This window comes from Sus scrofa, chromosome 5 (genome assembly GCF_000003025.6).
Source record: "Sus scrofa isolate TJ Tabasco breed Duroc chromosome 5, Sscrofa11.1, whole genome shotgun sequence".
Classification (NCBI taxonomy): Eukaryota; Metazoa; Chordata; class Mammalia; order Artiodactyla; family Suidae; genus Sus; species Sus scrofa.
The window spans coordinates 10,373,424-10,400,153 of record NC_010447.5 but is presented as its reverse complement, the minus strand read 5'-3'; the positions used below and the strand labels follow the sequence as shown (position 1 = coordinate 10,400,153).

General features: G+C 60.4%; 1 protein-coding gene across 8 annotated transcripts in view; it reads right to left on the bottom strand.

Annotated features, from left to right (window-relative positions):
- Positions 1 to 26,730, bottom strand: part of ELFN2 (extracellular leucine rich repeat and fibronectin type III domain containing 2) — a 68,585-nt gene that overhangs the window by 34,198 nt on the left and 7,657 nt on the right. For 2 of the 8 annotated variants that reach the window (XM_021091518.1, XM_005663805.3), the window contains exons 1-2: positions 24,480 to 24,879; positions 16,006 to 16,198 (exon numbers count right to left, since the gene is read on the bottom strand). The exons of 1 other annotated variant lie outside the window; for it this stretch is intronic. The gene's annotated coding sequence lies outside the window, so the exon portion shown is untranslated. 5 more of the 8 variants (XM_021091521.1, XM_021091523.1, XM_021091520.1 and 2 more) reach the window with 3 other exon arrangements.

The following is a 26,730-nucleotide window of genomic DNA, read 5'->3' as shown; positions in this document are numbered from 1 at the left end:
GCCTGAGCGCTGGTGTTTACCACAGGCCCCACTGCACCCTATTGCCTTCCTCTCTTCCAGGGCTCACTCTGTGTCTGAGTTTGCCGCCCCCTAGCGGATGCCTCTCAAAGACTTTTTCAACAGGTGATTTCACTGATCGCATCATTAGGCCCAGCTCACAGATGGGGAAATGGAGGCTCACGAGGGGCAGCAACCTGCCCACAGTCCCTGCGGGAGGGGTTGTGGAGCCAAGGAAAGTTCCATCACCAGTCCTGCCCATTTTCTCTCCAGAGTCCCTGTCCCACCATGCCACCTTGAAAGACGCCTCCCTGACACACAGAGGAGCAAGTGGCCCCTTAGACGGATGGCGGGGGGTGCAGCACTCAGCCTCCAGGAACCCAGTGCGTCCTGGACCAGGTGAGTGGCTGAGCAGGCTCCAGGGCCTGCCCTGGGCCTCGTCCCAGTCCAGTGACAAGCATCCAAAGCCAGGGTGGCCTGCCTGTGTGCCCAGCCCCAGCAGAGCCCAGCACTAGGGGCTCCAAAAGATGTAAGCCGGGGGTCTGAGCTGGCCCATTCCTCCCAGGTCCTCTCTGTATCCTAGAGGGGACACAGAGGACACCTTGAGTGCACCTCCAGGATGGCCCTGGCCAGACACTGTACCTCAGTAGCCCACACTGGCCCCCTTCTGCTGATACAAAGCTGAAAAGCCATGGCCCCAACCTGCTTCAGTCTGAGCGACCCCCAGCTACACCCGCGATCTCCCATTTCACAGAACAGAAAACTGAGGCTCAGGCGTGAGGAGCAGATCTTTATGGCTATAGCGGGGGAGAGGAAGCCCTGGCTTCCAAGGAACTGCCTTTAGGCTACCCTCCAGCCAGCACCAACCGCAAGATCCGGAAAACAGGGCCGGTCGAGAAAGGTCAGCGCCTGCCATACCGGCTCCCCCCGAGGCCTTGACTGATGCATCTGCCAGGCGCTACAGCTGACTCTGCCACAGTGAGCTGTTCTCCGGAGAGGGTGGTGGGACTGGGAGCTCAAGAACCCAGCAACGCAGCCAAGGTCATGAACCTCAACTTGCCCACGAGGAAGGTGGCATTACTGTCCCCTGGGTTCCCCAGAGCCCCTCTCACAGGGCACCCCCTGGCCTGCATCCAGCAGTGACACAGAAGCAACCAGGTGGTTAGCGTGGACAAAACACCACGCTGGGGGCTTTCCACGGCTCACTAGGTGGCTGATGTTACACCCATTTCTCAGATGAGGAATTGGAAGCACAGAGAAGCTGAGTCATTTGCGCAGGGCCACCCAGGAAGAGACAGAGCAGGGTGGACTGGTGGACAGACCGATGGACAAGGATAGAGAACACAACCCTGGTGGCTGGAGTCCAGTCAGTGGGGTGCAGGCTCTGAGGACGCGAGGAAGCTTGGGATGGAGGAGGAGGAACGGAGTCCGGAGCCTGTGGCCAGAGGAGGCGGCCCTGTCCCTGGACACCAGCCTCTGCAGCCCTGCGCGGCCACTGCTAGTCTCAGTGGTAACCCAAGGTCAGGCCACTGTCACTCTTCCTCTCACCAGTCTCTCAAGTCGCCCCTGGGTGCCCCTCCCGGGACAGGCCCAGACACAGCTTGGTTCTGGTGGTTCAGGGCCCTGCCGGAGCTCCCAACAAACCAAGCGCAGCCAAGTGGGGACTCGGACCCAGTCCTTCCATTGCCCTCATCTCTCCCTCCTCCATTCTGGAAGAATCTCCAAGGGCACCTCCAGCTGCTGGAAGGAGAGGGTGGGGCCAAGGCTTTGAGGGGCGGGGTCAAGGGAGGCGGAGGCGGGGCCTGGTAGGTGGGGGGTGGGCCAGAGACAGAAGACTGGATCCCAGTTGCCCTGGCAACAGGATTAATTAATTCCAACTCTGGCTCCATCTGGGCCTTGGCTGGATGGGTGGTTTGAGCTCAAGGGTGTTCGTTTTGAAGGGAGGGGAGAGAAGCAGGAGGAGCTGAGAGGCTGTGGCCTCGGGGGCTGGTGAGGGGCTGACATCCCCCCAGCGTTCGCTCGGAGCATCTCCAACGCCAACAGGAAGAGACAGGCTCGTGCCACCCCCCCTCCAGCCAATCTTGGACCTTCTCTCCCAAGAAGGCAGCAGCTCATCCCAGCACAAACACGTCTGGCATAGACAGCAAACAGCAGTGCCTGCAGTGCACGCACACATGCGCGCGCGCGCACACGCGCATAGACGGCGGCAAACGCGGGCTCCGCAGCAGGAGACTTGGGTTCAGACGCCAGCCTAGCTTTTTGAGTCTCAGCTTCCCCATCCGCAAAAGAGGCAACACTGCTCCCCTCAAAGGGCTCTCAGGAGATTCAGAAGGACATCCCCAGTGGGGGGGGGGGGCACCTGCGGGGCCTCACCTATCCTGGGGTCAGGGAACATTTTGCTGAGGGTGATGCTAGGGGCAGTCAAACTGCCAGTTTCTCGAAAGTGCTACCAACGGGGAGCCAGCGACATGCTAGGAGCCCAGGCACACAGAAGGGGCCAGAATGAACTGGACAGGGTGAGAGCTGGCCTTTGAGGGGCTGCCACAATGGCCCGGGCCCGCGATGGTGAGGCAGAGGAGGGCCGCGGGGTGGACAGACGACGGGACAGTCTAAGGGCAAGACTTGGTGACCTGCAGGATGAGGATGGGAGGCCCAGGGTGGAGTTCAGAGGTGACTCCCAGGGTCCGGTGGGTGACTGAACGATGGTTGTGCCCACCCTGGTACAGGGAGCCTCAGAGAAGAAGCACACGGGCCAGGATGCAGGAGGAGAGGTGAAGAGTCCTGCATCGGACAAGTGGGGTTTCAGGGGCCAGAGGGATACCCCAAAAGATGTGTCCGGTCAGTGGGTAGCCACACCTGATGCCCAGCAGCCAGAGGCAGGCACAGTGGAAGATGGAGAACTGGGCATCTTCTGCACACGGCTGTCAGGAGGAGCCGGGGAAGTGGAGGCACCGCCTATGGAGCAGGGGCTGAGGACCAGGCCAGGAGGATCATCCCTCAGGGACGAGGGGGGCTGGGCACAGACACCAGTGCGCAGCTGCACCTGGAGCCAGATCATCTGGGTTCAAATCCCAGCCCCTTCAACTCACCAGCTGTGAAATCCTGAACTATTCATTTCAGCTCTCTGAGCCTCAACTTCCCCATCTGTAAAATGGAAATAAAAGCAATACCTACCCCAATAGGATACCACTAGGAGAGCTGTTCCCCTGAGGCCCTTGGCTGAGCCCCAGACACTGGGTCTCTAGGAACTGGCCCTTGCAGGGCAGACAGAGGCCACTAACCTTTGTTGAGCACCTGCCATGCACCTGGCACCTGGTGGGGGTGACAGACCATGTGGAGCAGGAGTCAAGGAGGAAGAGCCTGGAGTCAGACGGCTTCCAGCTAAATCCTGGGTCCTCTACTTACTAACTGGGACCCGGGCAGGCCCCTCACCTCCCTGAACCTTGGCTTCTGTGAATGTGAAGTGGGGTAAGGAGGGCGTCTACCCCCAGCTCCTGGGATTGTCGTGAACGTGGACATGAAAACACATAAAGCATCTGTCACCTGCGCACAGCAAGCACTAAATAAATCCTCACTGTTGCCATTACCGCAGCTGTTGCTCCCGCCCCTCCCAATAACCCAAGACGGTGGATGGACTGAACTCCATGTAACTGATGACAAGGACAAAGGCCACCTGGGCCGGCCACCATCTGGTCACAGGATCCCCTCTCCCCTACCCAAATGGTCCCCTCAGCCCAGGGCAGGGCCGCATGAGACAGCCTGGATCTGAACCCCACCCTGGCTGCTCTGAGCTGTGTGACATTGGACTCGTCGCCTCACCTCTCTGAGCCTTAGGATCGCCCCTAAGAAATGAAGGTCCTATGCCTGCACCATTTCTGAGGACTGAACAAGGCAATAGGCAAAAGGCAACCAGGAAATGCACACAGTAGGTGCTCAATAAATGACAGCGGTTATAATGAGTGATCGGATGAGGAGCCCTGAGGAATGAATGAATACAGACAGCCCTCACAGCGGGGTCCCAGGTGTGCTCTCCTCCCAGGGCCACACGAGTACACCCCAGGAGGGCAGCAGCCTGGGGACCCACCCGCAGGTGCACCTGCCCTGGCATTCCTCCACCAGGGCACCCCCCGGACCGTGCCCCCCAACCATGCACACCTCCACCCCTGCCACCCCCTGCGGCAAGCGCGCAGCAGCATGTGCCCCCACCCAGCCTCGTGACCAACCTGGCAGCCCCTCCCCCTCCCCCGCTTTGCATCTGCTCAATTAGGAAAACTGGGGAGGGAGGAAAACAAAGACTTAATTTCTGAGCTAATCAGCCTGCCTCATACTAATTACCATCCTCCCGGGCATTACAGCAGACTTCCTGGGGGAGGGGGAGGGGGGGCTTGTCCCCAGAAATGACACCCCTTCCCTCAAAGCCTGAGAGATGATGGGAGAGCCAGGATCAGGAGGCTTGGGCAGGTGGGCCTTCAAGGTGGGACTCAGTAGATGTGGCCAGAAGCGGGGGACATGGCAGGGAATATACCTGGGAAGGGGGTGTCACTTGGGCAGGTTGCACTGTCCCAGGGCGCTTCCCAGGACCCCTTTCCTGGGGTCAGCCTCAGGCTGTTGGGGAGGCCCCAGAACAGGTGCCCTGGTAGGTGTCCAGCCCATGGCTGTGACAGAGAGGTGGACAGATGGATACTTTTAAGCTAGAAAACTGAGCAATGATCAGAGTGAAGCTTTCGAAGCATGGCAGAGTGTGTGCATTTGTGTGTGTGCACGTGAGTTGTGCCTCTTACACACACACATGCACCAAGGGCTCAGGGCTGGGAGCCAGGAGGCCTGGGTTCAGTGCCCAGCTGGGCGCTGGGCAACTCTCCACCCCTCTGAAATTCAGACTTTCCCATGACAGCGCTGGAGGGGATGGTTCCTGAGGTGGCTTATTCTTCAACCAAGGCTTATGAAGCACCTACTGTGCACACAGCAGGCTCTGTGCTGGGCTCACAGGCTCAGCCATGAGCGGATGGACATGGTCCTTGTCCTCACGGATTTCAGCGCAGTGGACGAGCCAAAGAGTCACATGTGAATGGGTCAACAGAGAGCGAGACGCAGAAAAACGCCCTGTAGGGCACAGACCCTGTAGGATGTGGGCCAGGACAAGACAACTGGAGGCAGGACTGTCGCTGCGTCTTTTGGAAAAAGGTCCTGCCCAGCAGTGAAACTTCAGGTAATAGTTTGTTTTCTTTTTTTTTAGGGCCACACCCAGAGCATATGGAGGTTCCCAGGCTAGGGGCTGAAGAGGAGCTACAGCCACCAGTCTACACCACAGCCACAACGATGCCAGATCTGAGCCGCATCTGTGACCCACACCATAGCTCATGGCAACGCCGGATCCTTAACCCACTGAGCGAGGCCACGATGGAACCCACGTCCTCACAGATACTGGTCAGGTTCGTATCCACTAAGCCACAACGGGAACTCCAGGACAAATCCCTTCCCCATCCTGGGCCTCGGTTTCCCTCCTGCAACGACGACGGAGCAGGATGAGACGGTCTCCAAGGGTCACGCCCGCCCTCCCATGAGGATGCACAGCCGTCTCTCTGTAGGGGGGAGTGTGTGTGTGTGTGTGTGTGTGTGTGTGTCTCAGCCCCACCACGACGCTCCAGGTGGACCCAGGGATGGGAAGGGCTGGCAGTACCTGTACCGCCCCTCAGACCCACCCTCTGCCAATCACGGACTCCCAAGGATACACACGCTCCTCCGCTGGCACAGGGCACCCTGAAGCCGCCTCCCTCTCAACCTGCCATGGAGCCATCACAGCTGCCCGCCACGTGCCGAGGGCCTACTGTGCGCTGGTGCTGCCTATGCTGCGTTGCACCAAATTCTCACACCAGCCCTGCCGGCAGGTGCTATCTCCCTGTTTCACATATGGGGAAACTGAGGCTCAGCTCAGTCAAGTGACTTGAGCGGTAATGATAAACTAGGGACTCTGGGAGGTCCTCTTGGGGCTCAGCAGCAAGGAACACAACTAGGATCCATGAGGATGTGGCCTCACTCAGGGGGTTAAGGATCCCGGCATTGCCGTGAGCTGTGGGGTAGGTCGCAGGTGCGGTTCAGATCTGGCATTGCTGTGGCTGGCAGCCGTAGCTCCAATTCAACCCCTAGCCTGGGAACTTCAAAAAACAAACAAACAAGGAGTTCCCGTCGTGGCGCAGTGGTTAACGAATCCGACTAAGAACCATGAGGTTGCGGGTTCGATCCCTGGCCTTGCTCAGTGGGTTAAGGATCCCGCGTTGCCGGGAGCTGTGGTGTGGGTCACAGACGCGGCTCAGATCCCGCGTTGCTGTGGCTCTGGCGTAGGCTGGTGGCTACAGCTCCGATTGGACCCCTAGCCTGGGAAAATCCATATGCCGTGGGAGTGGCTCTAGAAAAGGCAAAAAGACAGAAAAGCAAAACAAAACAAAACCCTAGGGACTCAAATCCAACCTGACCCCAAGCTTCCACACCTCATGTGGGCCAAGACCACTTCCCAGAACATCGTCAAGGCTCAGGTCGGGGGACCAGGCCAGCCCGGCTCCAACGCCACTCTCCACCAGACCGCCAAGGGCACGCAACACGGCAAGGCGGGTGGGACGGCCCCAGGAGCCAGGTGGGCCCCCTGACTCGCTGTGTGACTGTGGGCAGGATCCTTAACCTCCCCATCTGTAAAATGGGGATCAAGGATATTCTGCTGGATTGTCGGGAGGATTTAATTTCTGCAAAGTTCTTAGAACAGTGCCTGGCACATGGAAACTGTTACATAGATGTGGTTCCATTAAAAGAATAAATGACTCCCCTTGATTCTACGGACAGCCTGAGAACTGGGGCCCATGGAAGGTTAGGGGTAGAGCTGCCACTCAAGCCCTGGGCCGAGCTGTGCCCTGGCGGGTATCACCAACTGTCATCGGCTCAGCCGAGAGAAGCAAGAAATCACAGGACTGGCCAGACTCGGGCCCCAAGGGTGAGAGTGCAGGCTGGGGGCCAGGCCTCGGGACGCTGCTCCAGCCTCCCGCACCTCCCCGCTCCTACGGCTGACACTCACCTGCCCTGCCCCCACCCTAGCTCCAGAAGGCAACGGGCACCCCTGTGGCCACGCAGGGTCCCCAGGCAGCCAGGTCATGAAGCAGCTCCCCTTGGCACCAACGGCCTAAGACCCAGTGGGTCTGGGACCCAGCAGGTGGGGATGGGAAGGGGGGCATGGCCTCCCAGCACTGCTGCAGCCATCCCGGTCCCCAGCATCCTGTTCCAGGGACAGCCAAGGGCCTCCTGGACCAGCACCCCACCCCCACCCCTCCCCAGGCCCCACCTCTGCAGAGGAAAAGCCCATCCAGAATGGGGTTCCTGCCTAAAGCCCTCAGCCCACAGCTGCGAGGGGAGCTCAGTCATCCATGCTTAGCCCTGGTCTCAGAGCCCCAATAACAAACTCCCCCCATCACACGGAGCCCACCTGAGTCAGAGCGGCGAGGGCTGGTGTGCTACTCATCAAAGTGGAAAAACTGGGACCAGCTCAGGTACCCCCAACAGGGACACCGCCATGCAAGGGGACCCCGTGCCAAGGTGGATGGGGACTGGGCCCCACTGTGCCCTGAGAGGACAGGCCTGGAGTGTGGAGTCGGGGCCCCCTGGGTAGGCGGCGAGGCAAATCCCACGGGGAAAACACAGATGGCAGACATGTGTCCACAGGTGCCCAGAAACACGGGGAAGGGCCCCCCAGGGATGGGGCGGGGACAGCAGCCTGTCCCCCTCTATTTCACACTCACAGAGCACGGGCCAGGCCCCGGCCAGCAGCGGGCTGGACACATTCACACGTCCTTTGACACGCATGCCCTCCAACACAGAACACACACACAAAAGCACCCGGGCCACACACACGCTCACACCCACACACCCCCGTCTTTAGTCCGGCCACCTCCCTCAGGTGGCCAGTGGAGGGACATGAAGGCGCCGCAAAGGACAGGGGCGGGCTGGGGGGGGCGGGCACAGGCCAGAGGGTGGACAGATAGAGACGGAAAGAGACAGAGAGGCACAGATAAGAAAGCTCAGCCCCAGGCCATGGGTGACCCTGCCCAGGAGCAGCCGCTCCAGCCTGGCCCAGGGGCCCCAGCAAGTGAAAGTGCCCAAGCTCATAGCTGCCAGACCGGGTTGTCCTCCCAGCCCGGGCACTCAGGGTAGAGTGACCCTGGGCTGGCACCTCTCTGGCCATCAGCCTACCCATGAGTGCAGGGATGGGGGCAGACCCTGCTGGCTGGGACCCTCCAGTGCTCCGGATCCTGACTCCTCATCAAAGCCTGGCTCCCACCCCTCCGGTCCCTCAGCATCTGCAGCTGCCCTGGAGGCCTGGGTGCTCCCCAGGACAGCCCCCACCCAAGCTCTCTCCTGAGTCCAGGACAGAACTTCTGGGTCCCACCCAAGCTGGGAGCTTCATCCCAAAAGCCCCCACCCCGGTCAGCACGCTCAGCCTCAAGTCAGAGAGGGGAAGCCCCGGGCGGAGGTTGGAAACCAGGTTCCAACACGCATCTGTACAGGAGCGGACGGGTGATGCCTTCCTGCATCATCTCGCTCAGTCCCCGTGATGCTCCCCTTCATCCCGCTTTACGGAGGAAGACACTGAGGTTCAGAGAATGACCTGCCCAGAGCCAGGCAGCCTGCAAGGGGATGAATGAGCTGGGATGGAACGCACGCTGCCTGCTCCGAAATGCATTCGCTCTTTCCACAGTATCCGGTTTGGCAGGCACCGGGGAGGGTGGGAGGAGCCACAGAGGCAGACACCCCCACATTTCCTGACCCAGCACCCCAGCCTCTGGGATTCCATAGGCCACAGCCTGTCCCCAACAATCTGAAAAGTGGTGGCTGAGGGAGTTCCCACTGTGGCTCAGCAGAAACAAATCTGACTAGTATCCGTGAGGATGCGCGTTCGATCCCTGGCATCACTTGGTGAGTTGAGGATCCAGCATGGCCGTGAGCTGTGGTATAGATTGCAGACATGGCTTGGATCTGGTGGTGCTGCGGCTGTGGGGTAGGCCAGTGGCTACAGCTCTGATTGGACCCCAAGCCTGGGAACTTCCATGTGCTGCTAGTGTGGCCCTAAAAAGAAAAAAAGAAAAAAAGAAAAAAAAAGTGGTGGCTAAAATGGCCTTGAAACCCTTTCTGCTCCTACTCTCAGAAAACCCAACAAGCAGAGGGAGCATTTTTTGAGCACTCACTGTTCGCCAGGCACAGTGCTAGGTACTTTATACTTCCAACCTGATGAGGTGCTGCTGTTTTTATTCCCATTCTACAGATGAGAAAACTGAGGCACTACTACTCAGTGCCTACTGGTTATGCGTAGATTCAGGAGTTGACCCCAGGCCTGAGCCCACAGGCTTGACCATGGTGTCACCCCCTTTTATAGCCCCAGGAGTTTCTCCACCCTGACCTTCTGTCCCCAAGCCAGCACCCAGAGTGTCTGGCAGAGGCAGCAAAGGCCTTGCTCACCCGGGCTCTGCCTGGCTCAAGGGCCCCTGAGCCACCATGGTCTGGGGTGCCTGCTCTCCTATGCCCACTCCTCCCCGTGGCCTGTCTCCTCCAAGGATGCTTAGCGTCCTCGGCAGGCCCCAGCTGCCCCCCTCCCTCCAACCAAGGCCCAGAGAGAGTAAGGGACTAGTCAGGGCCACACAGCAAGCTGGAGGCAGGAAGGAGCCCTTGGGCCCGTGTCTCCACCTCAGCTCGGCACAGAGTCTGCCCCCCACCCCCACCCTTGCCTGTAAAGACTGCAGCTGAGTTAGCTGAGCTGGGACCCAGGGTAGAGGCAGGGGGTGAGGGAATGGGCGCTTGGCAGCTTCTACAACCCTCAGACCATACCAACCACGAAGCCCCCAACAGCCCTGTGGGCCTACTGTACGCAGGTGCTCCTCCTCCAACCCGATCTCCTTCGGTTCCCTCTAGGAGCCCGGCAGTGTCCCCATTTCACAGATGAGCAAACCGAGACTCAGGTGCCCATGACCATCAGAATCTGGATCTAACCCACTGTGCCCTGCTTCCCACCACGGCACAGGCCCTCCTGTATCCAACCACCTCCCGGTCCTCAGGGACAGCCTCCTCCAGGAAGTCTTCCCAGAACTCAGGGAGTCTGCACTCAGAAAGTGCCTCCACCCTCAGCCTGGGGCTCCTGAGAGTCCAGGCCTAACCCTCAGATAGGAGACCCCCTAACGTCACAGCTGCGTCTCCCTAAGACAAGGATGCTCCCACCACCTCCCCTAAGACCTGGGGCTCCCCGAGGAGAGGGCTACCATGCTTTGCTTCCTTTAGACCTGGAGTCATGGGAGTAGGACTCCCACCTCTTCTCTGGCACCTCCATCCACAGAGCCCCCTTCCCCACCACCGGCCAGAATACAAGACTCCGCCCCAAGCAGGACCCCCAGGCCACGCCCAGCCCCCTCCTCTCACTCCCCACTGGCTCCCCTCCAGGCCTGGCCGGTACCAGGCAGGCCACCCCCGCCCCGGCCCTATCCATGAATCCCACCTCTGTTGGGCACCACAGACCCCCCTTTCTCCTCCCCAAACAAATGGGGTCTTGAGTGAGACACTGGGACACAACGCCAGATCTATTCCCGGGGCTACAGAGGCTGCTAGCAGGTGGGGGGAGCCGGGGAGCTGGGCTGGGGGGAGCAGTCGGCCCGTCCACAGTGCCTCAGGGTCCAGCCTCTGAAATAGGGGCCACTCTCAGCTCCATCCCAAAGGAACTGGGACCAAGAGCCCACTCCCTGGGTAACCCCAGAGCAAGCCCATTCCAGGCTCCTCCATCACCTTCTCCCCTCTCTGACACAGTGCAGACAGGAGCCTCTGAGCCGAGTCCAAATCCTGCTCCACGCCCCACGCAGAACCTCCCCAAGCCTGAGTTTGGCCATTTTTAAAACAGGCGTAACAACGGTGCTATGCAGGGGCCAACGACAGTGAAAGGGGATACAAACAGGAATGTCCCTGGCACATAGCAGGGGCTCATTAAAACCTTCTCGCTCTTCTCTTTGATTTTCTTGCTCTCTTTTTTTGCGGGGAGGGGCTCGGAAGTTCCCGAGCCAGGAATCGAACCCGCACCATGGCACCAACGATGCTGGATCCTTAACCCGCTGAGTCACACGGGAACTCCATTCTCTTTTTTTTTAAAGGAGTGGGGATGGGGCGGGACAAGAGAGCCTACATGGGTAGGGCAGAAAACGACCTGTCCCAAGCACTTAAAATGTCCCCTAGGGAGTTCCTGGTGTGGCTCAGCAGTAACAAACCCCAATCAGTACCCATGAGGATGCAGGTCCCTGGATTCACTCAGTGGGTTAAGGATCTGGCATTGCTGTGAGCTGTGATGGAGGTCACGGACTCGGCTCGAGTCTGGCGTTGCTGTGGCTGCGGTGTAAGCCAGCGACTGCAGCTCCGATTCAACCCCTAGCCTGGGAACTTCCAGATGCCATAGAGCAGCCCGAAGAAAAGATACACACAAAAATGTCCCCTATTCAGCAGCCAAAATCTCAAATCCCTCAGGGCCACCACTGAGGGCCCCCAGGACTGGGGTCATTCAGCAGACACTGTCCACCTTGGGGAGAGCACCTTGGAGCCAAGGCTGCAAATCAAACTCAAAGCCCACTGCTTCCCGGAAGCCGGCCGAGATAAGTCACGGTGGCATCTCCATCTTGCAGACAAGGAAACTAAGACACTGAGTGGTCAATGATTTGCCTGAGGCCACACAGCCAGCGAGCCGCTGACTGATTTCTCTTGGCAGCTCCGGCTGCTACCAAAAGCTTTTCCTTACGGCAGGAGCCTTCCTTGCTTAAGGGCCTTTCTGTGATTTGTGTCTCGGCGTCCAGAGTAAAGTCTCAACTCTCGAGCCAAAAATGCAAAGCTCCCCAGCAAGGCAGTGTAGTGCAGCAGGAAAAGCACTTGACCCGGAGTCAGCCCAATCCGGGGTCAAGTGCCAGGGCTGCCATCCGCTTCCAGGTTCACGTCCACGGGGGATTTAGAGGCCTTCCTAGTCCCACTTTCCTCGTGGGTAAAACGGCAACGATGAGACTGACCTCCCAGAGTAGCTGGCGGGGTTGCCCCTCATGACGTCATCACGTATTAATGGAACATCTCCTATGTGCCAGGCCCCACTCAAGGCCCCTAGGATACAGCAGGGAACAAGACAGAAAAAGCCCCTGCCTTCAGGAGGAAGCTGATTCTACAGTGGTAGAAGGGCAGATAACAAATAAGTAAATAAACAAAATAGCGTAGGTTGTGCTGAGGTGAGGGCTATAGGGAAACAGAGAGAGAAGAACCAGAGCGATGAACAGAGTAGTCAGGGAGGGCCTCCCGGAGGAGGTGACAAGGAGCCAAAACAGGAGACGGCCACACCACAAGCCTGGGAAGCAGCCACGGGCACAGAAGGAACAGCCCCTCCTATGGAAGGAACAGCAAGTGCAAAGACTGGGGCCTCAATGAGCAGGTGGGGAACGCCCAGCACATAGCAGGTAAGCAGTAAAAAGCAGGTGTCGGGATTACCCCTATAAGCCCCTTAAGTTCCTCGCATCTTGCTTTCCTTCCCTGGAAAATGGGTAGATTCAAGGGAATCCTCGGTCTCTTCCACATGCCCGAATTCATTTAAAGTAATCCTAGTTCCACTGGAGTTCCCGTCATGGCTCAGGGGTTAACGAATCCGACTAGGAACCATGAGGTTGTGGGTTCGATCCCTGGCCTTGCTCAGTGGGTTGGGGATCTGGTGTTGCCGTGAGCTGTGGTGTAGGTCGCTGATGTGGCTTGGATCCTGCGTTGCTGTGACTGTGGCGTAGGCTGACACCTGTAGTTTCGATTAGACCCCTAGCCTGGGAACCTCCATATGCCGTGGGTGTGGCCCTAAAAAGCAAAAATAAAAATAAAAAATAAATAAAATAAAATAAAGTAATCCTGTTTCCATTATTAGTCCTCCCATTTTGCAGGCGGGGAAACTGAGGCTCTCAAGACCCCACAGTTTGATAAATGGCAACATCAGGACTCATAATCCCAAACCCTATGCTCCTGCCAGCCTTCTGTGGTCTCGCTGTGCACAGCCCACTGAGCGCCTCCTCCATCCCATCACAAGACAGGTCTGACTGTGAGAAAGTCTCTTCATTGTGATGAACTGAGGTCTGTGCCTGGGTGGTCCCACTTCTGCCATTTGGGGACACCCAGGACCGCTCTCTCGCCCTCTTTCCCAAGTCACCCTCCCCTGAAAGGTGAAGAAGGCTGACAGGTTACAAAGAGCAGCTGCCACTCCAGGAAACACCACCCAGGCCCAAGGCCCTGTGCTTAAACTTTCATTCCTCTGCCTCGCATGGGCAAGGTGAGTAGGGATTCTTATACCCATTACACAGATGAAGAAACTGAGGCCCAGAAAGGCAGAGAAACATGCCAAGGCCACCTAGACAGTGGCAGAGGCAGAATCTGAACTCAGATCTTTGTCACTTGCAAGATAGCCATCCCGCCTGCTGCTCCCCAACAAATAATGATTTATCATTTTGCTTTTCAGGCCTGCACCCACAGCATATGCAGGTTCCCAGGCTAGGGGTCGAATCAGAGCTGCAACTGCCGGCCTATGCCACAGCCACAGCAACACCAGATCTAAACCGAATCTGCGACCTCCATCACAGCTCACGGCAACGCTGGATCCTCAACCCACAGAGCAAGGCCAGGGATTGAACCCATGTCCTCATGGATACTAGTTGGGTTCATTATCACTCAGCCACGATGAAGCCCCAAATGACCCTCTTCGGATATCTGTTTCACCCTCTGCCGGGCCTGTCCCCTGATGGTGCCAAGGAGGTTGACAGGACAGACTCCTCCTGATAGTCCCAGGGTACCACCGGCCACCTGCCCAACACACTGTGCCCCAGGCCAGAGCTGGCTGAGCTGGCTGAGCTGGCTCAGAACACCTGCCCTGGGGAGGAAGCCAGGAGGCTGGGGACTCAGGCACAGGTGGGGGGACGAGGCCGCTGTGATCAAAGTGGATACACCAATACAATTTTGTTTAACTTAAAAACATTTTTTTAATTAAAAAAATTGAACATAAATAAAGTACACACAGGCCCCTGAAGCAAAGAAGCAGGGAGCAACTGGACAGGGGGCCAGCCTCGCCTCGGTCCATCTGAGGAGCTGCCTGGCTGTCGGGAGGCCCTCCTCCTCTCCAGGAATTAAGGTTCCCGCTGACTCAGTCTACTCTGTGCCAGGTACTAGGGCATCCCAGACCCCATCCCCAAGTGACAGCAACCCTGGGAGGCAGGTGCATTGCCCCACCTTACAGAAGGGGACGCCGAGGCATGGAGTCTGACAGCAGTCAGCAACAGAAGCAGGATGCAAACCCAGAATCTGGGCTCTTCCGGGCCGCCTCCTCTTGCTATCACAACGCAATGTGTGCTTTGGGAGAGGACCTAGGGACTTCTCAGGTCCCCAGGGAGGAGAGCCAACTCTGAGGGGGATGGCTGGGGAGGGGCAGGCTCTGGGGGCAAAGTTGTGCCTGGTGAGATGGACACATGGGGAGGCAGGTGCCTAGGGTCAAATCCCAGTCCCAGCACATACCCGCCGTGTGACCCTGGGCGAGTCGCTTCTCCTAATGGGAGACCTCAGAGGCAGGCATCGCTGCCAGGCATCCCAGAGTCGAGCAAACGCAAAGGATGGGTACAGAGTCACTTGGGGACAAGGAGGCAGAGAAAGCTGCCCGGATGGGGGACTTGGATGCACCGAGGCACCAGGGAGGGAGAGGGCTCAAGGAGCAGAGGCCAGAGAGCTTGGCCATGGAAGCGAGAGGGAAGGACGGGCGCGAGGAGCCCTGGGGGAAGGGATGCCGGTGGCGCAGCGCGAGCGAGCTCCGGTTGGGCCTGGAGAGGGCAGGATGAGCAACGGACTGGGGAGCACAGCTCAGACCCACCTAGTGTGCCTCGCTGCCCCCTGCCAAGAACCCTGCTTCAGCCTGTGCCAGCCACACCAAGTCCACGATGGCAGGCCCTCCCCCATCACACCCCCGCCATCCTCCAGGGAGCACCCCTCCTCCCTGCACGAGCCCCCTCCAGAGCTCCCATCACCAGCCCTTCCTCCGGGGACGCCAGCACCTTGGCAGCCACAGCCCCTCCACGTGGGGACCACCACATCTTAGAGACGGCATCTCCCTCTCCTTAGCAACCACCAACACCCAGCCCAGAGGGCCAGCCTCCTCCCTCTGTCTCCTCCTCTCTCCATGGAGACCACAATGCCACAGAGGCGGCTCCCTCGCCACGGCAACCACTGTCACTCAGCGCCCCGCCTGGACAACAGCTCCCTCCACGTGGTCACCACCAACACAGCCACAGGGACAGGGACAGCCTTGGCCTCTCCTCTCCAAGGCAGCCACCAGCCCCAGCCGGGACAGAACAACTGCTCCTGCCTGCCGGCCTACAGCCTCCTGGTGTCACACTGCTCTCCTGCCTCCTCCAAAATTCAATGACACTGGATCAGGCCTGGTGTTTATGGATTCTGCCTGCACGGCCCCTGCTCCCAGCCCCTCAGCTGCCCCTCTCTACGTGGAAAGGCCCCCACGGAGGGAGAAGAGGCCAGATGCTCCCAGGCCACCTTTTGGAAGCCGACCCCAGCCCCTAACCCCGGGCACAGACGCCCCCTGCCCTGCTGGGGTGCAGGTGAGCCTGGCTCAGCCTCTCAGCTGGGCGAAGGGGCACACACACACGAGGGGGGTCTGCGAGCCAGCGGGGCTTCCGCCCCACCCTCCCCAGTGCACCTGTCCCAGCCCCCAGAAGGCCCACCCCTCTGCCAGCTGCCTCACAGGCCCTGTGGACGAGAAGCTGGGGAGAAGCGGCGTGGGGGTGCCTGCAGCCGGGGGCAGGGGCCAGGCAGGGCAGGAAGGGACAAACAGGAGGCAGAGGCTGGGCTACATCACGGGTTTTTCAGGCCAGGTCATGTGAGCCGTGCTCACACACAGCCACACACTCACACACCGTCAGAGAAGGACCCTGTCCTTACCGGACGACTGCGGGCAGAGGGAGCCCCTCTGGCCGGCGAAGCTCTGTCCCTGGCCTGGTCTCAGGGAGGTCCCCACGGTGGCAGCGGCGGGGGCGGCGGCGACAACGACGACGACAGCAACAGCAGCAGCCAAAGGGTCTCAGGTCTTGGCCCAGCTCAGGCGGCAGCAGCTCCTCACCCAAGTCCTCTCCTTCTGAGAGGAGGAGGAGGAGGAGGAGGAGGAGGCGAGGGGGAGAGAGGGGAGGGAGGGAGGGAGAGAGGAGAGGGAGGGGGACAGCAGGAGGGAGGGAGGAGGGAAAAATGCTGAAGTCTTGAAGGGTACACTCACTTCTTTCTTAGGTTTCCCATGGCAACCGAATATACCACAAATGAATATCAGTGTGCGAGAGAGGGAGGAGGCAGCGGGAGGGGAGGACGGAGGGAGATGGAGGCAGAGATGGAGCGAGATAGAGGCAGGGCGATGGGGGACCCGGGGGCGGGGCGATGGGGACAGAAAGATGATAGGGCAAGAGAGACGAGGGGAAGACCCTCCCCAGGCCTCGAGGAGGGTTGGGGACCTCCCAGCCTACTCCAGTGGGTTCAAGGGTGAAGGGTGAGGAGAGGGGAGGGGCCAGGGGCCACAGGGCTTCTTTCAATCCCTCCACCACCCCTGGGCGGGAGGGACAAGCAACAGATGGGGAGATTTTCTGGGAGCTGAAGGGCCCCCACTCCCACCCACCTCATCCCATCCCAGGTCCTTCTGACCCGGCTGGGCCTCACAGCCTGGGGTGGGGGGGGGGGTCCTCCCAAGTCCTAGCCCCAGCCCCACACCTCACGCTCAGTCAGGGATGCACACCCCGGGGCAGGGTGGTGGTGGGGGGGTGGCCACACACACACACACACTCACACTGGCCTGACGTCCAGCAACACCCCCCACACCCCAACCATGCTGCCCTCCTGTCGGTCACCCCAACGCCAAGTCTCGTCCCTCCTAGGATGGGCCCCAGCCCCCCGCTGCTGCGGGAATGAGCAACCCCCCCCCCTCACGCCAGCAGATCTCTTATTCGGAACTTTCAAGCCTCTACAGCCCCTGTGGCCCCCAGCCTGGGCCCTGCCAGCTGTAACAGCTCTGCCCCACTGCCTGCCAGAGGCGCTCCCACACCCTTAGAGCAATGCGCCTGCCCGCCGTCCACCTGCACAGACACACAGACTCCCAGACAGACGTGCCTGAGCCGAATCTGCCCTCCATCTGTGCTCACACGTGCACCCGCATACTCTCAGCCCCTTCCCGCCGAGGGCCCTCTCTCTGTCTGGCCCCACACCCCCATCAGCCCAGATGGTACTCCTGGCCCTCCCCCGCAGGCAGGGGCTCACACCTCGGCCCCCTCCCCCTCGACACAGCCATTCACAAACATATGCAGACCCACCGAGTGCTGGCAGCCAGAGGCAGCCAGCGACAAAACAGAAACACACACTCTGCCCCCTGGATGGATGCCTCAAATAAATCCATCACCCCCACCCAGAGGCAGAGGACGAGGAAGCAGCCGGCTCGCTCCAGGAAAGGGCTCTCCGGTCCAGGTCCCCAGGGACACCTGCCCCCCTAGCCATGGGGCTCACCCTTGACCCTGAGTCCAGTGGCCACACACCCCGGGTTGCACACTATTTCCTCAGGCACACACCGGCACCCACAGAGCACAGCCAGAGAGCAACCAACACACCAGAATTTCACACTAGCTCGGACACACGTGTGCGCATGGACCCAGACGCGCTGTACCCAGCTGCCCACAGAACCCAGACACAGGGGCGTCTGCACCAACTTGCAGACCGGCACATGTGCCAACACGCCTGGGGACTCTGCACAACACATGCAACACACCCACAGAAACACACCCACTCCCCCCACCCCCTGGGGACCCTCCCCCAACACTCACACAGTCTTTGCCATACACACCCAAACATGCCCACGGGCACAGGGGCGCCTGCACTGACTCACAGGCCAGCACATACATGCCCCAAGCACGCTCACATGGGGGACACCCCCCACCCACCCCGGCACACACCCTCCCACCCAGCACTCCCAGGCAGTTCACGGCGGCGCCCCCCCATCCCGTCCACACTCACCTGACCCACACACCCCCTTGCCAACAACTCTCTTCCTCTCTTCGGTCGCCCCCACCACCCCCTCCCCCAGGCGCGGGCGGGTATCCCATCCCGTGCACCGCGCTGAGCCCAGAGGCCGTGAAATTGGCTGCGAGCGCCAGGGGATGCGGCTGCAAATTCTAAGCACAGAGAAGTAAGGCGGAACCCCGGCCCCCGGCCGGCTGCGCGGGGTGGGGACACCGCAGAGCGGCGGGGGGGAAGGGCTGGGACCCCGCAGGGCCACGCCACGGGCGGCCACGCAGGCTGGGGGCTAGGTGCGCCCTCCCCGCTCCGGCCCCGCCCCCGCGCACGTGCCCAGTCGGGGGCAGCCTGGGACATGCACCCACCGGGGACAGACACACCCCGCCGCCGGGCCGGGCTGGCTGGCCGGAGCGCCCACCGTGAATGGCCTCGGGCCACCCATGCGCGACTCTGCGTCGCCGCTGCCTCCAGGACGCCGTCCTGGCTCTGGGCCCTCTTCCCGGCTTCTCTGTTCCCCTCTCCTCCCCCGCCTCTGGCCTCGGCTCTCAGGTACAGCCGAAGGCTCAGCTCTACCCGCGCCCTCGAAGCCAAGTAAGGGCGACGGAGGGCATCGCTCGGTCCAAGATGCTGGGGCAGGCCCTCACTTCATCCTTTACCAAGGGCGGCCTTGAACCCGTGACCATACAGTCTGCCTCCGTTTCTCTTCTGCAACAGGAATGATGCAGAGGGTCGTTCTGAGGATTTAATAAGGGACTTGGCAGTCGGTGAACACAAAGATCATTCGTCAGTATTAGTCAGTAAAAGCCTCGGTCTTGCTGCTGTGTCACCCAAGGCAAGGCACCTCACTTCTTTGAGCTCAGGCTCTTCTGGAAACTGGGTATCGCTTTGCTGCCACCCAGGGTGTGTGGGAGGAGTCCGTGAGAGCCCGGGCAACAAGCAGCAGCCCCCTCAGCTGCCATCCACCCAGCAAACATGAGCAAATTCATCTTCTGTAAGTGCACTAAAAATGCAGGTTCCAGGGCTCCACATCCACCCCCCACTGAATCAAAATCTCAGCACGCAGAGAATCTGCATTTTTAACAAACACCCAGAGACCCTGGCCCTCTCTGAGCAAAAGGAAAATGCTGGATTCCTTGGCCCAGATTTTAGGGTTGTTTAACCCTAACCCGCCTCATAGGGTTGATCCCCAAACTACATGTCCAGATTCCTCCTCCCAAAATCCACGCCAGGCTTTCCTACCTCCGGACTTCAGCTCACGAGGTCTCCACCTGGCATGCCCCCACCCACGGGGCCGGCTGGACCTCTTCCACAGTCTTCCAGCCAAAATTAAACAAGATAATAGAGAGTGTTTTGTCCTGTGCCTGGCACGTAGCAGGTGTGTCGTCATAGGGGTTCTGCAGTGCCCCGAGCAGAAGTCCTTCCAGCCTCTCCAGCACTACTTACAAAGCTGGCTCAGCACCTGCCTCCGCAGCACCAGCTCCTCCTTGGCCACGTCCCAGCCTAGCGGGGACCACCTGTCAAACAAGCCCTACTGTGTTCAAGCAAGCCCTACTGTGTGCCAGCCCCACGCCGGGTACCTGGCAGATGGTCCACATGTCTCTTGTCTCCTCCGGACAGAAGCTCGTCCCCAGGAGTCCCTGCCTGAGTCCCTGGCCCAGCAGTTATCCCTGGGTGTGTGTGTGTGTGTGTGTGTGTATGGAAAGCAAAATACATCAACCCATCCTCAATAGCACAGAGATGAGAGGAAGTTATTCAAGTATTTTCCGACGGCCGGCTAGTCTTTACCCATTTAGGAGAGACAGACAGGAAACCCCCCAGGTAATGAGAAAGGCAAAGAAGTTGGGGGGGGGGGCAGGCAGGCTGACCCCACAGCCCGTGTCTCCCCAAGATCCAAGGAGAATTGTGGGGGAAGAGAGAAGACAGGGACGGGCCAAGGAGAGAACGTGCATCAGGCTTGGGCCACCAGGCTGGGCCCTTGGGAGTGGCTCCCTGCTTCCCCTGAGAGAGGTGGTGACCGGTGTGCACCGACACGCACAGACACATGCACAAAGACACACACCCCACTCCTCTCCCAGTCCCTCTGCACGCTCCAGCTGGGGGGTACGCAGCTCCCAGGCCCTTTGCACGCTTCCTCCCCCCCGCCCCAAGCCTGGCTCTGGAAAATAGTTTCTGTGCATTTCAGGGGAGGAAAGAGGAGGCTGAAAAGAGAGGGAAGGATGGACACACACACACACACACACAGCCCCACTCCAGGGAACCAGGCATGAAGAAAGGAGACAGATGGGAAGGGGGGGCGAAACCATCTAATTGACACCTACTATGTGCCAGACGCGATGCTACACACTTGTCATTCTTTTACGTAACCGACCTGGGAGAGTTGGGAATTCGGTACCATTTCCCTCATTTTACATTGAGCAAACGGAACCTTCTGGAAGTGAAGTCTCTTGCCCAGGACACACACACACCGAGGAGGAAAAGAGCCAGATTTTGGATGCTGCGAGATGTGGGGAGAGTGTGGCAGGGGTCGAGGGGCCCCCAGCTGAGGCCATGACAGGCTCAGGCCTGGGAAAGATACTGAGCCTGGAGCAGCACCCTCTCCATTATCCACGGGAGCCCCTAGGGGGCCCTCACTGTGTGCCTGGTGCTGTGCCAAGCCCTGTGGGAGAACCAGGGAGCAAAGAACTGCCTTAGGGTCACTCTGGAGGGTGGGGGCACAGGAGGACCAGGAAACCGGGACTGAGGCCCTGGAGCCTTTCTGCCCCTCTGCCCCCACAGCCACACCCACTGCTTCCCTGCAGCAAGGTCACTGCCCCCCTTTACAGATAAGCAAAGCAAGGTCCGGAGAGGTCCTTCAGTGAGAGGGGGTACTCCGAGCTGCCCACGGTCCCCTGGCAGAGGAGTTCACCGATTAATCGTTAACGATGCCAAGAGTCTGCCTCTGGGGCTTCCAGTCCTGGTTCCACTGCTGTGTGGCCCTGAGCTGGTCTGTAACCTCTCTGTTTCTTCTCTGGGAAATGAGGAATGATAATAGCTCTACTGCAGAAGGCTTTATGGGATTAAACGAGTGCCCTTTATAAAGAGCTTCCCACCAGGCCTGGCTTTCAGTACAGACTCAATGGGTATTAGCTAATGTCATTATTATCATCACTGTAATTATTGCTGTCAGCAGCATCGTTCAGCCCGAGCCCTTCTTGTGGCACCCTGGGTGTAAGCTAGCCCAGGTGGCTTGCCTGTCCCCAGGGGGGCTTTCGGGGGCCTCCCTGGGGACTGTCTGCAGAGCCGGGGGGTGGGGGGAGGGGGTCTGTGATTCCAACCCCCCGCCCAGAACCATCCCCAGGACTCGTGGAGGCGCCTCTGCCCCAGGTGCTAACTGAGCCAGGAGAAGGTTAATTTAATAGGGGATTGGGCCAGAACAGCAGGAGGCAGAGGATTGAGTTAACCTTTCGGATTATTAACGCTGTCCCCAAAGAGGTCTGACTTGTTAAGGAGACGTGGGCTTCAAGGCAGCCTGCTTCCTGGCTGTCGGGTCTGCACAGCACCCTGCCCCTGCAGATTCGGGGGACCGTGGCAGGAGGGAGGACCCAACCCTGAGGCCCTGGAGCTGAAGCGGTGAGAGGCACCATGACGGGTGCCATCCCGACCCCGAATGGGGATGCGACACTCTAACACGCGTTCCGAAAGCCCGCAAGGCAAGCAGCCACAGCCTCACAGACAGACGGGAGAGGCTGATCTCCGTGTCACATACAGCCAGGACACAGCAGAGGTGTCCCTGGAACGAAGTCTGCTTCCACAGCGGACGTCCTGCCAGACCTCAGGGGTCAAGGGAGCCATGCTGGAGGGCAAACACTGAACCCCCAGTGACCACCCCAGGCTGACCCCACTAGACAAGGCTTGGCAACTGTGTGCATCCATTTGCATCACCCGGGCCGTCTCAGAATCTCATTGGGGGCAGAACAAGTGAGCACTGAACTTGGAGTCAAGAGGCAGCCTCTACTGCAGCCGCTGACCCTCGGCCTCGAGCCCTTCCCCCTGCCACTTCCCACTTCTCGCTGCCCCCTGCACAGAGCGCCCTGTCCTTCCATTAGGGACCCTCCCAATTTAGTGAGTCTCCCTGCACCCAGCGGGCAGGGGGGTTCTCACTAAGGAATGAAGCAATAGCTTCCTTTATCCTCGGGACCTCAGTTTGCTCATCTGTCAAATGGCCACATAATAGCAGCCAGCCTGCCAACCTCACAGGACTGCAATGAGGATCCAACGAAAGAAAAGAAAGTTCTTTACAAAGTTGGACCTAAAGCAAAACAGGGGAGCAGCTGCTCTGGGCTGGGGAACCAGAGGCCAGGAGACAGGGCTCACGTGGACTGAGCTCCCACTACGTGCAAAGCACCTGCCTCCCCCCGGGGCCCACCATCTCCTATAATGTCCCCCTCGCCTCTCTTACCACCCCCTAGGCAACAGATGAAAAACTGAGGCCCAGAGGTGACAGGAGGGCTTAAATCACAAAGCACAGAGTGGTGACATGGGATTAGAACCAAAGGTCTCCAGCCCCCTACACACACACACACACACACACAAGCGCGCGCGCACACGTGCGCGCGCGCGCGGTCACCAAGGGTCTGCGCAACCTGGCTGGGATGGAGATAAAAGCAGGGACTGGTGGGGTCCCAGGTGGGGGGACGGGGAGAGGAGACACCACAGGTTGCGGGGGCACAGTAGACAGGCGCCATTGGGGAGCAGTCCTGAAGCAAACGGGTCCCACATCCTCAGGAAATGGGGCCCCGGGAGGGACCACTCACTCCAAGTCTCCACCCCTCTCCCCTTCTCACTCCTCACTACGGAGGGGACAGGGGACGGGCGATGGGACCACACCTAGCCACACACTCTCACGGTGACGCCCCCCTCTCCCCTGCATCGACATCACACACCCCAGCCCTTGGGGGTGACCCCTCACACTGCTGTCCCAGTGACGTCACCGATAACCTAGAGCTGATGTCACACGCAGAGATTCTCACTGACGTCACACACACACACACACACACACACACACACACACACACACACACACACACACTTCTCCCTGATATCCCCTTCAGTTGCTCCTTTTTTTCCTACCCAGGGGCAGAAACCCCAGAAGTGCCCACCCGCGTAACACAGCCCACTCGGGACACACATTTACTGAGAGCGCCTGCGTGCGCGCGTGTGCACGCGTGCCCGCGCACGTACATGCCTCTCCTAGGACACGCATTCACACACATGTGCAGGCCCACATGCCCTGCTGAGGGTCTAGACGTGACACGTCCCACAGGTGCCCACAGGCCCTGAGAACAGGTGTGTGAGCCAGACCCACACACGTATCCACGCGCAGGTCCTCCCCCACCCCGTGATGCAGCTCCCCAAACGAAAACGTCCCTCAGTAACTAAATCTGGCCGCCTGGGGCCTGCAGCTTCCACCACATTCCTCCAGGTGCTGCCAGCACCCCCTCCTCCCCCCGCCGCTCTCCTCCGACAGCCTGGCCTGCTGACAGCAACAGCCGCAGCCCGGACACACACACACACACGCCCCGCTCCAACACCTGTGTCTGGGCAAGGGGACTCAAGTGCCCTCCAGGGGCGGCCACTGGGGTGGGAGGGGTCCAGATGGAAGGGGCACAGCAGGGAGCCCAGAACGGCAGCAAAGTGCCTTCGAGTACCACTCTTCTCCCGAGCTGAGCCCAGCCAGGGTCAGCGTCGCCACAGTCCCCTTGTCTTCTCCCTCCTTGGGCACGCCTGACACACCACGGCCCGGCTACCTCTGTCCTGGACACCAGCTCCCCAGCGCGCACACGTACAAACGCACCAGCCCTCTCCCCTCCAAACATTCGGAGGAAACCCTGATGGGCCATAGGGAGAGAGAGAGAGAGAGAGAGAGAGTGTGAGTGTGTGTGTGTGTGTGTACAGATAGAGAGAGCAGGGTCCACCCCTGCACACAGCCCTGTGTGCACACACAGCACACACATCCCTCCCCACGTGCACACTCAGCCAACACACCCACCCCCGGGCCCCCGCTTCTGCCAGTTGTTGGAGCCCACACATGCAAATAACACACACACACATGCACACACACACTCACACACACAGCCCGGCTGTGGCCCTGGCCCTGCCAGAGCTGCAGTCTGCCGATTTCTGCTGCCTCCTGCTTGCCCGACACCAGCGCAGCGGAGAAAGGGCCAAAGCCTTTGCAAGGGTACCCCCCCGCCCCCCACCGGGGGGGGGCACCTACTCCCCACTTCTGGTCCTCTTCCCAAACCCATCGCCTTCCTGCAGGAGAGGGGGATAAAGCCCCGCCCCGGGCCCCTCTCCCTGGAGCTGCCATCCAGCACCCATCAAACCCCCCTTACCAGCTACGAAGATGAATTTCCTTGACCCCCGGGCAGCACTCCGGGAAGAGGGGAGCGAGGGCGCCTTCTTCGCCAAAGATGGGGACAGAGAGATGCGCGGTGGCACAGGCTGGCACAAGCGTCCACCATCAAGCCTCTGCACCACTCCCCAAAACTGCTCACCTCACCGGCCGTCCTCCTCGTCCTCCCACCCCGCCTCCGCCCACCACCCCCGCAAGGGTGGTCCTCCGGGGGTCTCACGGGCATCCCCAGACCCAGAAGGCGCTGAGGGCGGCTTTCCCCGTCTCATCCTCCCCTCGCTGTGTCCCCCTCCAAGCCCCACCCCCCACTGGCGGAGGGGGTGTCCTCGGGTCCCAGCGCCCACTCCCACGGTCTCCGCCGGCCGCGGGCGCTCGGATCCGGAGGAATTCACTCACCTCCAGCCCCAGCCGGGCTCCGGGCCGAGCGCCGCCTCCGGCCGCGGCGACTGCGGGGCCTGCGCGCGAGGGTGAGTGCGAGTGTGAGCGCGGAGCGATGCGCGCGGCGCCCGGCGGGCTTGGCGCGCCGGCCGTGGCTCGGTGCGTGGCGTGTGTCTGTGGCGTGGCCGGTGTGTGTCTGTGAGCCGGCGGGTGCGCGCAGACCCCGCCGCCCGCCGCCGCGCCTCTGCCTCGCCGGGGCCCGCGCCCGGGAGGGGGCCGGAGCGCAGCGTGCGTCAGGGGCCGCGGCCGCGGTCTGTCCGCCGCCCTCGCCGCCCGCGCCCGCGCCCTCCGCAGGCCTCGCCGCAGCGAGACCCCTCCCGCCCCCTCTCCCGGCTCGATGCTGCCGCGGACACACGCACGCTCGCAGACACACGCCCGCCGGGCGGGGGCCGCGCCTGGCTCCGCCGCTGCAGCCGCGGCCCCGCGGACGGCTGAGCCCCGGGCACGCCCCGGCCCCCGGCCCTGCTCACCCGGCGGGGACCCGGTCCTGCCGCCGGCGCATTCAACAGCTGGAGGCAAACTTACGGAGGGGCGGGCCGCCCGGGATGCGCAGCGCCCCCCAGCGCCCGCCCGAGGACGCCCGTACCCCCCGGGGGCTCCCTGTCGTCTGGGGTGTACCGCCCCCACCCCGACCCCAGCAGCCCGCGTCCAGCTCGCCGGTCCGTGCTCAAGCGCTGGCAGCGGAGAGAAGTGTGGCTGTTGCATCCCATTTTACAGGAGAGACAACTGAGGCTCGGGAAACGCAGTGACTCCCCCAAGGTCACACAGCGAGCTTGAAAGCAGAGACGGTGGTAGACGCCAAGACTCTCTCTCCTCTGAGGCCGGGGCTTTGGGCTGCCACTCACTACCTTTCCCCACCCTTCGGGGAGTATGGCCTGGGGTACACTAGACTCTGTCGTAGCCCGGAGAGGCTTCCTGAGGCCTTTGAACCGTTGCCCCCCTCTGTTCACTGTCCTCCACTTAAACACGCACCTGCACCACTTAGGGAGGTAAGAGATGCAGGAAGAAGCTCTGGCATTCGAGGTCTGTACCCCTTGCCCTTGGGCACACAGATACCTGATGAGGAGGCTTGGCCCCTGCCACTTGCAGGAAGAAATAGGTGCCTCCTTGGCCCCTGGGACCTGCAAACCTACCCCCTAAAGCCCTGCCTGGGGCAGGCCCCATGCTCTCAATCACTTTTACCCAGCCTGTCCTCGGGTAGCGCACAGCAGAACCAGCTGCAGAACTCCCAGCAGCAGCATCTCATCCAGGCCAGGGATGGGAGAGAGAGAATCCCTGGAAAAAGCCATTGCTGAGCTGAATCTTAATGGATGAGTAGGAGTCGGTCAACTGAAGAAGGAGGAGAAGAATGTCCCAGGCTGCAGGAACAGCATGTGCAAAGGCACAGAGGCATGACACCACCTGGTGTACGTGTGCAGGGAACTCCACGGAGTTAGACATTACTAGAGCAGAAAGAACGTCTGCTCAGAAATTCCTCCCTCCTGTCAACAGAGAACAGGAAAGCAGGTCCAGGATGAGTCTGGGAGGACAGACAAGTGCTGGGACACAGGCCACCGAGGCCACTGTTTCCTCAAGTAGGAGACAGACTATTGGGCGTTCCACCTCTGCCGTGCATAACTGCACGCTAGGCTGCCCGGCACACTCCTATGCACCCTTCAAGGCCCCTGGCTGTAGACCCAGATAAGCCATTATATGGTCTCTGCTCTCTAAACTGAGCTCTCCTAGAGGGCTGTGGAACACATGGTGCGTCCCCTGCACAGGGCTCATCAAAACGCAGGGTCCCAGCCCAAAGT